The 12,225-nt window shown below is 44.5% G+C and overlaps 1 long non-coding RNA gene across 2 annotated transcripts in view; it reads left to right on the top strand.

Moving 5' to 3' along the window:
* The first annotated feature begins 468 nt into the window (after positions 1-468).
* Positions 469-12,225, top strand: part of LOC133266399 (uncharacterized) — a 48,258-nt gene continuing 36,501 nt past the window's right edge. For both annotated transcript variants that reach the window (XR_009742370.1, XR_009742371.1), the window contains exons 1-2: positions 469-594; positions 939-1,043. This is a non-coding gene — a long non-coding RNA (uncharacterized LOC133266399). The remainder of the gene's footprint in view (positions 595-938; positions 1,044-12,225) is intronic.

Here is a 12,225-nt window from a genome sequence, read left to right as displayed (position 1 = left end):
GAAAGCTGTCAGGGAAATACGGGTTTGGAACAACAGCCAATTGCTGTCAGCTTATCAAGTAGTAAGGGGGGGGGGGAAGTTAGTATTACAAGCGCAGGGTTGAGTGTGTGTGTGAGAGAGAGAATTCACATTACTGTTCCCAATGCTGACAAGTAACCAGTGATTTTTAATTTTTTCCACTGAGGGTGGGTTATTCCTTAAAAATATCTGAATGCAGCTTTTTGACTACATTACTAAACATATGGTGTAAAATTTATACAAACCTATGTCAGGTGAGAAATGTATTACTAGACATCTAATACAAACAGGAAAATTCTTCTTCTGAAGAAATTTCAGTTAGGCTTTTTCATAATAAAATTTGTCCAAACATTGGCCATCTAAAAAGGTACTAGAAATGACATAATGTGATAATTAGGAACATTTTTATTAGGCAAGGCAACTGATTGCAAGGTTTACATTTCTAGCAGCTTTGCTATGTCACTTTGATTTGGAGGAAATTGGAGTGAAAGAAAAGCCAGTAGCTAACTGCTCCCCAAAGTACTGAAAAACTGTAGTGTAAAGCAAGCAGAAATGATTCAGGGGATTTCTCTGCAGGTGAGTCAGCTCTGCAGGGTGCTGTATGAGAAACTTGCAATAGAAATAAAGATGGTTTTGTAATCACAGCGTTAGTTGAATATTGACATGTAAGTGAAGAATATGTGCTGCAATATTTACTTTAAAATAATTCTTAAGGTCTTTCACAATAAGGAATAAAACTGTACCATGATTCTGAAACAGAAATAGTAATAAAACCATGAAGTTTTAAATGTAAGTATTGATAAAGGCTAAAAAAGCAAAGAGAAAATGATTTGTGAAAATTGGTTTCCTGAATCAATGTTTTGTATCATATATCCTAATTCAGTAGAATGAAACACTTCTTGAATTATTTTTTTTTGTAGAGGACTTTAAAGGACTGCTTGGAACATCATGAACATGCAGTAGCTTGCTTTTCCTGTTGAGAAACAGTATTATTGAAGAAAGTAAAACAAATAAGATTAGAGACAGTAAGTAGAAGCTAAGTATAACCTAGACCACTTTTAGACTTGAGGGTGACATAAGTCAAGGCATCCAAGGCATTGTCTGCGATGTGGTATCAGTTCATGCTGCGTTGGATGATGCACATTGGTAATTCTGTTCCTTCATTCACTAACGTTTTCTAATGCAGCCCCTCAGAAAGGACTTGAGACACTGACACCGCTTCAGTACTTAAAGAAATTGATTTAAATGTACTCAAATTCAGGCTGCACATTGCTGAAAGGAAAAAAGAACAACCATCAGCCCCTGAAGCTTCTAAAGGGAACTGGCAACCAGAGTGGTATTTTGAAGTTTCAACCCAGATTTAGATCACCTCCTGAGCTTCTGCAGCTGTCAGGCTGCCTGTTCTTGTTCATTATACTACATTGGTACCTAACTGAGGGCAGTTGGTGTCTGGAGCATGCAGCATAAGGTGACACAAGGTAGCATCAGGATGAACTTATATTTTCTTCCATGGAGTTGTTAATTTCTTTCCTACTTGCCACGGTTGCATCACACACAATTACAAGTGCTGTGTGATGATCAGACCCTTTGCCATCTGGGATGTGGAATATTATTTCGTCTTCTGGTAGTGATCAGAGGAGAAAGTGTGAAATGGATGGAGATTTTTAGAGGATTATAAGCGAAACTGGAGGGTCAAAATGGTTGGCTTGCATGGAATACAAAAAAGTGAGAAGGCTGAAAGAGCTGTTCATCCTGACAGTGCCAAAGAAGGGCTGTAGATACCCTCATTGCCAGGGTAGTTGCTGAACCTCAGCACTGTGTAATGTATAAAGGTACCTGTGAGCAGAGTGGTGAGCCTTCCCCAGCAGGGCTGTAAAATCGGCAAGGAAAACTGATGCATGGCTTCATGCAGTGGCCTCTGAGGCAGAAATAAGAAAAGGGGCCACACAGGTTTCTGGGAAATGTGTCTGTTTTCAGGATGTGATGTGCCAGCACAAACCATTCAGAAAGGAGGCAGGCTTGTTGGAAGCTCTTAAAAAATCCAAAAAGCCAAACAACAGCAGCAAAAGAACCCCCCCACCCCCAAAAAAAAAAAACCACCAAAAAAACTTCTCTGTCATGTGTGCAGCTGCATTGCCTAGATGCATAAAACTGGCATCTGGTGGAGATGAGTCCTAGTGATGCCCAACAAATGACACAGTTTGAATACTGTGATATGAACAGTATTTCAGTATGTTCTTTGTCTTTTCAGTCTCCAGGAAAATGAGGCAGGAACTAGATAGCACCCCATGCAGAGGAATTGGTTACCTGCCCAGATGCATGCAGAGAGGTCAGTTAAGTGGCCATGAGTAGATAAAAAAGCTTGGTTGCCTGAAGCAACTGCAAGTGAATATGGAAGAGGCCATTGCTCTCAGGTTACTTATCAGAGTGGCTTATTTCTCCATGCTTTGAAATAGTGCTGCTCTGCAGACCAGGTAATCATGACTATGGGAGACTGTTTCCTATCTTTGCTTCTGTGAGCAAAGATATCAAAGGTGAGCACCATCTGCCTAACAGATTTTTCCTTTTTTTATCCATTTTCTCCGGGGGGGGGGGGGGGGGGGGAATTTTAAATTCTTTAGAATCATGGAGTTGTACAGCAGTATAATCTTTTGTTCCCTTCTTTGTCAGGATTGTTTTATTTAGTATTCACGGCACAAGACTCTTTCATCAAGCATATTGGCATATTGATCAGTGTCTAAAGTTAGGGGGCCTACTTTTACCTGTATGATGAATAAAGCCAGAGGATGGCTTGGCAAAACAGATTCATACTGGAATCTACATGAGGGCTTTGTTTAAATATGAATACATTGAATAACAGAAGCCTTAAAGTTATATTTGATTTTTATATTTCATTCTACTGCTATGTGTGTTATTCTTGACTCTCAATTCATGAAATACCTGGGCATCCTGGTACAACTGTATGTAGCAACTGTTACTTCATATAACAATAAGGGGTTTTACTAATGACAAATACAAATTGGTCAAAGAAAAAATCACTCAAGCATAATCCTAGCCACCAAGATATTTTAAAGTCCATGTTGCTTCAGAAAATACTTCCCTAAGCCTGTAACTAAAGGTACAGATTAGATTCTTTTGCTAATTTAAGTGAACATACAGTTTTACTCTGCACATACAGTACTGAAAAGTAGCAAAACCACTTTGTGGCAGTCTGTCATTTTGTTGACTTTGATATTAATAATTTCTCAGAATGATCCATCCATCTTGTATTTCCTGTGTCTTATATCTAAATGCTAGCTGTAATTTATGACAAATGAAGACTATTTCACTGTCTTGCTGTAGCACTTCTTCATTCTTCTAATCGCAGTGTGATTCAGGAACTTACTAAAAATGCTTTAGCCTGAAAAGCTATCCTAGAATGACATACATACCTACCTGCCAGCATAACAAGCCTCTATTCAAACTCTGTCCTAATCTCTAGCCAGGTAAAATATGCTGAAGCACAGCATTATGTTTTCAACGTAAGTTTCTAAAAAAAATTTATAACTTCAAACTCTGTCTTGGATTTAAGTAATTTAGTCTGCTGAGTTAAATTATTGGAATTGGAGTCTATGGCTTTCACTATTAGAAGAAAAAAGCCACACAACTATGAAATATCAGGTGCTTAGCAAATGAGATTAGTTTATCAGCCAACACTGTGTTACTTCTCTGCTAATGTAGATCACATGCATCTCCCAAGTACTGCTTCAAAGACTTATCATATCTGGGAGTAAAAGTAATTGTTATAACACAATAGAAGGCTCTGCTCAACAAACAAATGACTTAGCTCATGGGAGCCTGGTAATGAGAAAGCTTTACTTCCCTTCCATTCACTTATCAATGAGATATAGTTCACCATAATGTTCAAATTCTTTTTGGGGAGAATGACAGTGAAACTGTGTTATTGCCAATATAAATGCTAAATTTGCCTTTTCAATTACAGACTCATTCTTTCCAGGTGGGAGCAATAGCACAAAAATGATGATTAATGGGCTCACAACAATGCTGTACATAAGATATTGAGTCAAAACCCAAGAGCTGTTAAAATGGTTTTGAGAAGCATGTAGATTACCAAAAAAATTTAGATATGCTGCTTAACCCTGTGTACAATTTCTTAGTGTATTTGAGTCAATTAGAAGGCCAGGTCCTGTTTTCAAAAGTGGCAAGGCGTTTATAAGTTAAAACCTCTTTAAAAGACAGCGGCAGTTTCTAACACTGCTATTGTTAGAAGCTAAGGTTGGGTTTATTTTTTTAATTAAAAACTTTTTTTTCTTGGTTTGATTGTCTTCACATAAATATCATAATTTCACCTCACTCATGATGAGTGAATGTCCCAACTAATGAACTATAAGTCACAGAATAGAAGATTACCAAGTACTCCAGTTGAGTGTGCCTAATGAATAAAACGAGATAACTTCTTTGAGATCTAGTGGTGTATCAGAAGGGAAAATTTCATTGCTGAACTTCTTTCCCTCTTTGTGTGTTCCTGAGAACAAGAAATTCAGAGGACCCCATCTTTCATATCCATAAACCTAAGTATAGCTAGAAAAGCAGTGGCACCCCTTTATCTGACCCTCTGCAGAGTGCCTCAGGAGCCAGTCCTTGCAGGGGAGAAGCAGGTGCCTGCGATGTTCACTGAGGAGTTGTGTGAATCCCGTGAATGGATAGGCCTTTACCTATCAGCTTTTCATTATATAAACTTGTCCTGGGTTCAGCAGTAGCAGTCATTTTTTTTTTTTTTTCTTTGTGCTAGCTGGTGCAGTGTTGTGTTTTGACTTCCAGCCTGCGAACAGTGTTGGTGAGGTCGATGTTTTCAGTTGTTGCTAAGTGATGTTTACCCTGACCAAGGACTTTGTGAGGCTCATGCTCTGCCAGGGAGGAGGGGAAGCCGGGAGGAAGCAGAGATGGGGCGCCTGACTCGGGCTAGCCAGGGAGGTATTCCATACCACAGCACGTCATGGCCGGGGTGGGGGGTGACTGGGAGTTACCCGGAAGGACACGGGCTTCCGGGTGGAACTCGTCTTCTTGGCCGGTGGTATCGTATTCTCTTCCCTTGTTATTTTCCCTTATCATTGTTGTAGTTGATAGTAGCGGTGGTGATTTGTGTACATTGGTTGCTGGACTGTTCTTGTCTCAACCCGTGGGAGTTGCACTCTTTCGATCCTCCTCCCCGTTCCTCCGGGAGTGGGGGAGAACCCCGGTGGGGGGGGGACACGGACCTCGATTGTTGTCAGCTCGGCACCACTCACTGGGAGTGAGTGAACAAGTTACCTGACTGGGTTTAAACCACAACAGTTGTTTTTGGCGCCCAACGTGGGGCACGAGGGGTTGAGATAAGAACAGATCTAACTGGATTGGTAGTCACTCGTCACAATGCTGATTTATTGGCTCTCAAGGTTGTTCCTCTTGATCTCACAGTTTCAGTATATCATATCTTACGTCCATCCGGTATTTGCTGTATTAGTGTTTTTCAAGTGTGGGGCTTGGGCTAAGGTTTTTGTCCCATTGTACTTTATGGTAATGACTTGTAATACAATAGAATCATTGATCATGAAACTGATCTGGCTTATGTTCCCAGTGTGGTCACCACCTTTATACTTTGGGAGGTATATGATGGAGGTGCTTAGCAATTACACATCTTTTTTCTCCTTCTCAGGTGCTCAACCTGTGAAGGAGACATTCTTTTACCCTCCCAGTCATCCCCCCAGACCATTTACATTTGAGAGTTTTGAATTTTTTGAAAGGCATTTTAATGCTGTTGAGACTTGTTTGCTGATGGTGATGGGAATCACCATGCTAACACGCATACAGAGTGTGTTTTGCCCACTACTGATTTCAAGAGTTAAGCAGAGTCAGGTTTGGGTCTTGTCTGGGGTCAAACGACAATGTAGGAGGACCGAGAGATTTTTCCCTGAGGCTGGACAGCCATGAGTGGCAGGGTGTGTGGGATAGTATGGGCAAGTATCTAGGTCAGTGGGCCCCTCCAGTACTTTGGAATTTCACTACCGAACAACTGCAAAATCCAGAAGAATTAGTAAAACACTTAAATGAGGTGTGTGGTCATTCTGGCCATACCAGAGATGGACAAATCACGGCAACGTGCTGGGGCTTGGCCTATGCTTACAGGGCCTTGTTCAACACTATCCAGCACCTTCAAAAGGAAAAGAATGTCGGCGGATCTGAGGGCAAAGCAACAGTCGCTACTCAAACTTTGGCTGCAATGAACTGCGCAGCTACCCCAGCAGCAAGTACAGCAGCCGCTCAAACTTCAACTGCAACAGACAGCGCGGTTACCCCAGCTCCAAGTACAGCAGCTACACCACCCCCAGCAACAAGTACAGTTGCTACTCAAACCACAGTGATAATCACTGCAGCCAAACCAGAGGACCAATTCGTACCAATATCGGTTGCCCCTGTACGCAAGAGAACAAGCAAAAAGGAGGCAAAAAGGGTGAAGCGAGATGAAGAACCAATGAATTCACGACCCGGTCCAGAATCTGATCAGGAGTCATCATCACATGACGAAGAAGAAGAAGAAGAGGTAACTTCTCGACCTTGGACCTCATCCGAGCTGCGGAATATGCGAAAAGATTTTACCCGTCAACCAGGGGAGCACATCATCACCTGGTTACTCCGATGCTGGGACAATGGGGCCGATGGTCACGAACTAGAAGGTACAGAAGCCAAGCAGCTGGGATCACTTGCTAGAGAAGGGGGAATTGACAAAGCAATTGCAAGAGAGAAAACGTCCCTCAGCCTTTGGAGGAGGCTCTTGGCAGCTGTGAAAGAAAGGTTTCCGTACAAGGACGATGTTACGAGTCGTTCGGCCAAGTGGACTGCTATAGACAAAGGCATCCAGTCTCTGAGGGAATCGGCCATCGTAGAGATGCTCTATCACATCAAGCCGAATAACGGGGATACACCTATAGATCCAGATGAAGTTGAATGTACACGACCCATGTGGCGAAAACTTACACGGAATGCACCGTCATCATATGCTCATTCATTGGCAACAGTAACCTGGAATGACATAGTACCACTAACAGTGGATAAAATGGTTCATAAACTCCGAGAGTTCGAATACAACCTCACCCCTTCCATCATCTCAGCTGTGGAAAAACTGTCCTAGGACCTCAAACAATTGAGGGACGATCTATCTGATTTATCCAGCTCCTCACGTGTACCAACACACGTCTCAGCTATTAACAAAAGGCGTCCTATTGTTCAAGAGAGGAGATACAGGAGGTATATGCCACAGGGTACCCTATGGTTTTACCTGCTGGATCATGGAGAAGACATGACAAAGTGGGATGGAAAACCTACTTCAGCTTTGGAGGAACGGGTGAGTGAACTGAAGAGGGGAGCAAGGGCCAAGACTGATCGTCCCATGAGAGCTACGGCTTCAGTCTCTGGTGAGCAGTTTCCCAGATGGAATGGAAGAGCTGATTTTACTCCAGCTCCTGTGATAAGGAAGAATAATCCCTTTCACCACGACTTAAGTGTCCAAAGCTGTGACGACCATTAGAGGGGCCCTGCCTCCAGCCAGGTGGAGGTAGGGGACAATCGGATTTACTGGACTGTGTGGATAAGATGGCCTGGCACGTCAGTCCCACAGAAGTATAAGGCTCTAGTAGATACCGGTGCACAGTGTACCCTGATGCCATCAAGCTGTCAAGGGGTGGAACCCATCTATATTTCTGGAGTAACAGGAGGATCCCAAGAGTTGACTGTGCTGGAGGCCGAAATCAGCCTGACTGGGAGGGAATGGCAAAAGCACCCTATTGTGACTGGTCCAGAGGCTCCATGCATCCTCGGCATAGACTACCTCAAGAGAGGGTACTTCAAAGACCCAAAAGGGTACCGGTGGGCTTTTGGTATTGCTGCTTTGGAGACTGAGGAAATTGAGCAGCTGTCCACCTTGCCTGGTCTCTCAGAAGATCCCTCTGCTGTGGGGTTGCTGAAAGTTGAAGAACAACAAGTGCCAATTGCGACCACAACAGTGCACCGGCGGCAATATCGCACCAACCGAGACTCCCTGATTCCCATCCATCAGCTGATCCGTAGACTGGAGAGTCAGGGGGTGATCAGCAGGACCCGCTCACCCTTTAATAGCCCCATATGGCCAGTGCGAAAGTCTAATGGAGAATGGAGACTAACAGTAGACTATCGTGGCCTGAATGAAGTCACACCACAATTGAGTGCTGCCGTACCGGACATGCTAGAACTTCAGTATGAACTAGAGTCAAAGGCAGCCAAGTGGTATGCCACGATTGATATTGCCAATGCATTTTTCTCCATTCCTTTGGCAGCAGAGTGCAGGCCACAGTTTGCTTTTACTTGGAGAGGTGTCCAGTTCACTTGGAACCGACTGCCCCAGGGGTGGAAACACAGCCCTACCATTTGCCACGGACTGATCCAGACTGCACTGGAACAGGGGCAAGCTCCAGAACACCTGCAATACATTGATGACATTATTGTGTGGGGCGATACAGCGGAAGAAGTCTTTGAGAAAGGGAGGAAAATAATCCAAATCCTGCTGAAAGCCAGTTTTGCCATAAAACAGAGTAAGGTCAAGGGACCTGCACAGGAGATTCAATTTTTGGGAATAAAATGGCAAGATGGACGTAGACAGATCCCCACAGATGTGATCAACAAGATAACAGCAATGTCTCCACCTACTAATAAGAAAGAAACGCAAGCTTTCTTGGGTGCAGTGGGGTTCTGGAGAATGCACATCCCAAATTACAGTTTGATTGTAAGCCCTCTCTATCATGTGACCCGGAAGAAGAATGATTTTAAATGGGGCCCTGGGCAGCAACAAGCCTTTGAGCAAATTAAACGCGAGATAGTTCATGCAGTAGCCCTTGGACCAGTCCGGACCGGACCAGATGTAAAAAATGTGCTGTACACTGCTGCTGGGGAGAACGGTCCTACCTGGAGCCTCTGGCAGAAAGCTCCAGGGGAGACTCGAGGTCGACCCCTCGGCTTTTGGAGTCGGGGATATAAAGGATCTGAGGCCAGCTATACCCCAACTGAGAAAGAGATACTGGCAGCCTATGAAGGGATTCGAGCTGCTTCGGAAGTGATTGGCACTGAAGCACAGCTCCTCCTGGCACCCCGGCTGCCCGTGCTGGGCTGGATGTTCAAAGGCAGGGTCTCCTCTACACATCATGCAACTGATGCTACATGGAGTAAATGGGCTGCAAGAGGCCCCACCATATAATAAACTGTCAGAAAGTGAAAAGCAGTATGCCTTGTTTACTGATGGCTCTTGCCGTATTGTGGGAAAGCATCGGAGATGGAAGGCAGCTGTATGGAGTCCCCAACGACAAGTTGCAGAAACTGCTGACGGAGAGGGTGAATCGAGTCAGTTTGCCGAGGTGAAAGCCATCCAGCTGGCCCTGGACATTGCTGAACGAGAAAAGTGGCCAGTACTTTATCTCTATACTGACTCATGGATGGTGGCAAATGCCCTGTGGGGGTGGTTGAAGCAATGGAAGCAGAGCAACTGGCAACGCAGAGGTAAACCCATCTGGGCTGCTGCACTGTGGAAAGATATTGCTGCCCGGGTGCAGAACCTGGTGGTGAAGGTACGTCATGTAGATGCCCATGTACCCAAGAGTCGGGCCACTGAGGAACACCAGAACAACCAACAAGTGGATAAAGCGGCTAAGATTGAAGTGGCTCAGATGGACTTAGATTGGCAACATAAAGGTGAATTATTTTTGGCCCGGTGAGCCCATGACACTTCAGGCCATCAGGGCAGAGATGCAACATACAGGTGGGCCTGTGATCGAGGGGTGGACTTAACAATGGACACTATTGCCCAGGTTATTCATGAGTGTGAAACATGTGCTGCAATTAAACAAGCCAAGCGGTTAAAGCCTCTTTGGTATGGAGGATGATGGTTGAAGTATAAATATGGGGAGGCCTGGCAGATTGACTATATCACACTGCCACCAACCCGCCAAGGCAAGCGCCATGTGCTTACCATGGTGGAAGCAACCACCGGGTGGCTGGAAACATACGCTGTGCCCCATGCCACTGCCCGGAACACTATCCTGGGCCTTGAGAAACAGATTTTGTGGCGACACGGCACCCCAGAGAGAATTGAGTCAGACAATGGGACCCATTTCCGAAATAACCTTATAGATATTTGGGCCAAAGAGCATGGCATTGAGTGGGTATATCACATCCCCTACCATGCACCAGCCTCTGGGAAAATCGAACGGTACAATGGGCTGTTAAAAACTACACTGAGAGCAATGGGTGGGGGAACTTTCAAGCATTGGGATACACATTTACCAAAGGCCACCTGGTTGGTCAACACCAGAGGATCTGCCAACAGGGCCGGCCCAGCCCAGTCAGAACTTTTACATATTGTAGAGGGGGACAAAGTTCCCGTGGTGCATATGAAGAATTTGCTGGGGAAGACAGTCTGGGTTATTCCTGCTTCAGGTAAAGGCAAACCCACTCGTGGGATTGCTTTTGCTCAGGGGCCTGGATATACTTGGTGGGTAATGCAGGAAGATGGGGAAGTCTGATGTATACCTCAAGGGGATTTGATTTTAGGGGAAAACAGCCAGTGAACTCAATTGTATGCTGTTGCCTGCTGTGTAATGCTTTTATAGCCCATCAACTAGATGTCTCCAGGTCACCAGCGACTGGCCCTGACTTCCCTCCAGCCATCATCCCAACAGAGAATGAACTTTGAACATCATGGACCGAATGGACTCGGCAGCATTATAGGGATTGTTCCATGCGCTAAGAAAATGATCTTTTCCTCTTGGTCTGTATGTATATGGATATATATATATGGGAGAGCGATGGTGTATTGAAAATGTGGGATCTGAGCACGACGTGAATGGTATGGAATAAGGGGTGGATAATGTCCTGGGTTCAGCAGTAGCAGTCATGTTTTTTTTTTTTTTCCTTTGTGCTAGCTGGTGCAGTGCTGTGTTTTGACTTCCAGCCTGCGAACAGTGTTGGTGAAGTCAATGTTTTCAGTTGTTGCTAAGTGATGTTTACCCTGACCAAGGACTTTGTGAGGCTCATGCTCTGCCAGGGAGGAGGGGAAGCCGGGAGGAAGCAGCGATGGGGCACCTGACTCGGGCTAGCCAGGGAGGTATTCCATATCACAGCACGTCATGGCCGGGGTGGGGGGTGACTGGGAGTTACCCGGAAGGACACGGGCTTCCGGGTGGACCTCGTCTTCCCTGCCGGTGGTATCGTACTCTCTTCCCTTGTTATTTTCCCTTATCATTGTTGTAGTTGATAGTAGCGGTGGTGATTTGTGTACATTGGTTGCTGGACTGTTCTTGTCTCAACCCGTGGGAGTTGCACTCTTTCGATCCTCCTCCCCGTTCCTCCGGGAGTGGGGGAGAACCCCGGTGGGGGGGGGACACGGACCTCGATTGTTGTCAGCTCGGCACCACTCACTGGGAGTGAGTGAACAAGTTACCTGACTGGGTTTAAACCACGACAGATATGAGGAATATTATTTTGGGTTCATGTCCTTTTTGTACTACAGCTTTGCTGTTAAATACTACAGCATTTGGATCTGTTATGGTATTACTAGCCATAAGTACAGGTACAATGAAGAAGCAAGCCTGTTACTCCCTCCTTGCTTCTTATGCAAAAAGCCAAATAAGTTATCTGTATTTTCATTATGACTTGTTTCATGTTAGCAGACCAGGCATTAGAATTTAAACCTTTTCCTGAGAACATTTGAGGCAGCCTTCTCTGAGGAAGTTCTCGTGGTGGTTTTTACTGCTCAAGGCAGTATTGACTGTAAGTAGAACTGCTCCCAGGTGCCTCAACAGCATGCTCAAGGGCTCTGTTGATGTTCTCATTTCTGTGGGAACAAGCTGCTTCCTTTAGCCACATCCTAAGCACAAAATTTAACTGTAGAACCACCTGGGTGGTGTGAGAACAGTTCATTGGAAAATGTTCCTCAGATCTGGTTAAAATTTAAATTGGAGCTAAAGTAAATGAAATTTCTTTTTAAAAGGGCGATATAGGGTATGTGCCCTACATTACTGGAAGAGTTATTATAAATAATTATTCTATTGGATGGTTTTTGCTTTATACTTGATCATTTCTGAACTTTCTGTAATATTACAATAGCTCAAAACTAGGTATGATGAATTAGAAACTTTAGATGAAGTC

The sequence above is a fragment of the Pezoporus flaviventris genome, unplaced genomic scaffold (genome assembly GCF_033815535.1).
Source record: "Pezoporus flaviventris isolate CSIRO_AGI_PZ_B2104156 unplaced genomic scaffold, CSIRO_AGI_Pfla_v1 ptg000007l, whole genome shotgun sequence".
NCBI classification, from domain to species: Eukaryota; Metazoa; Chordata; class Aves; order Psittaciformes; family Psittacidae; genus Pezoporus; species Pezoporus flaviventris.
The sequence above is the reverse complement of the archived record's forward strand: the minus strand, read 5'-3'. Positions and strand labels throughout refer to the sequence as shown.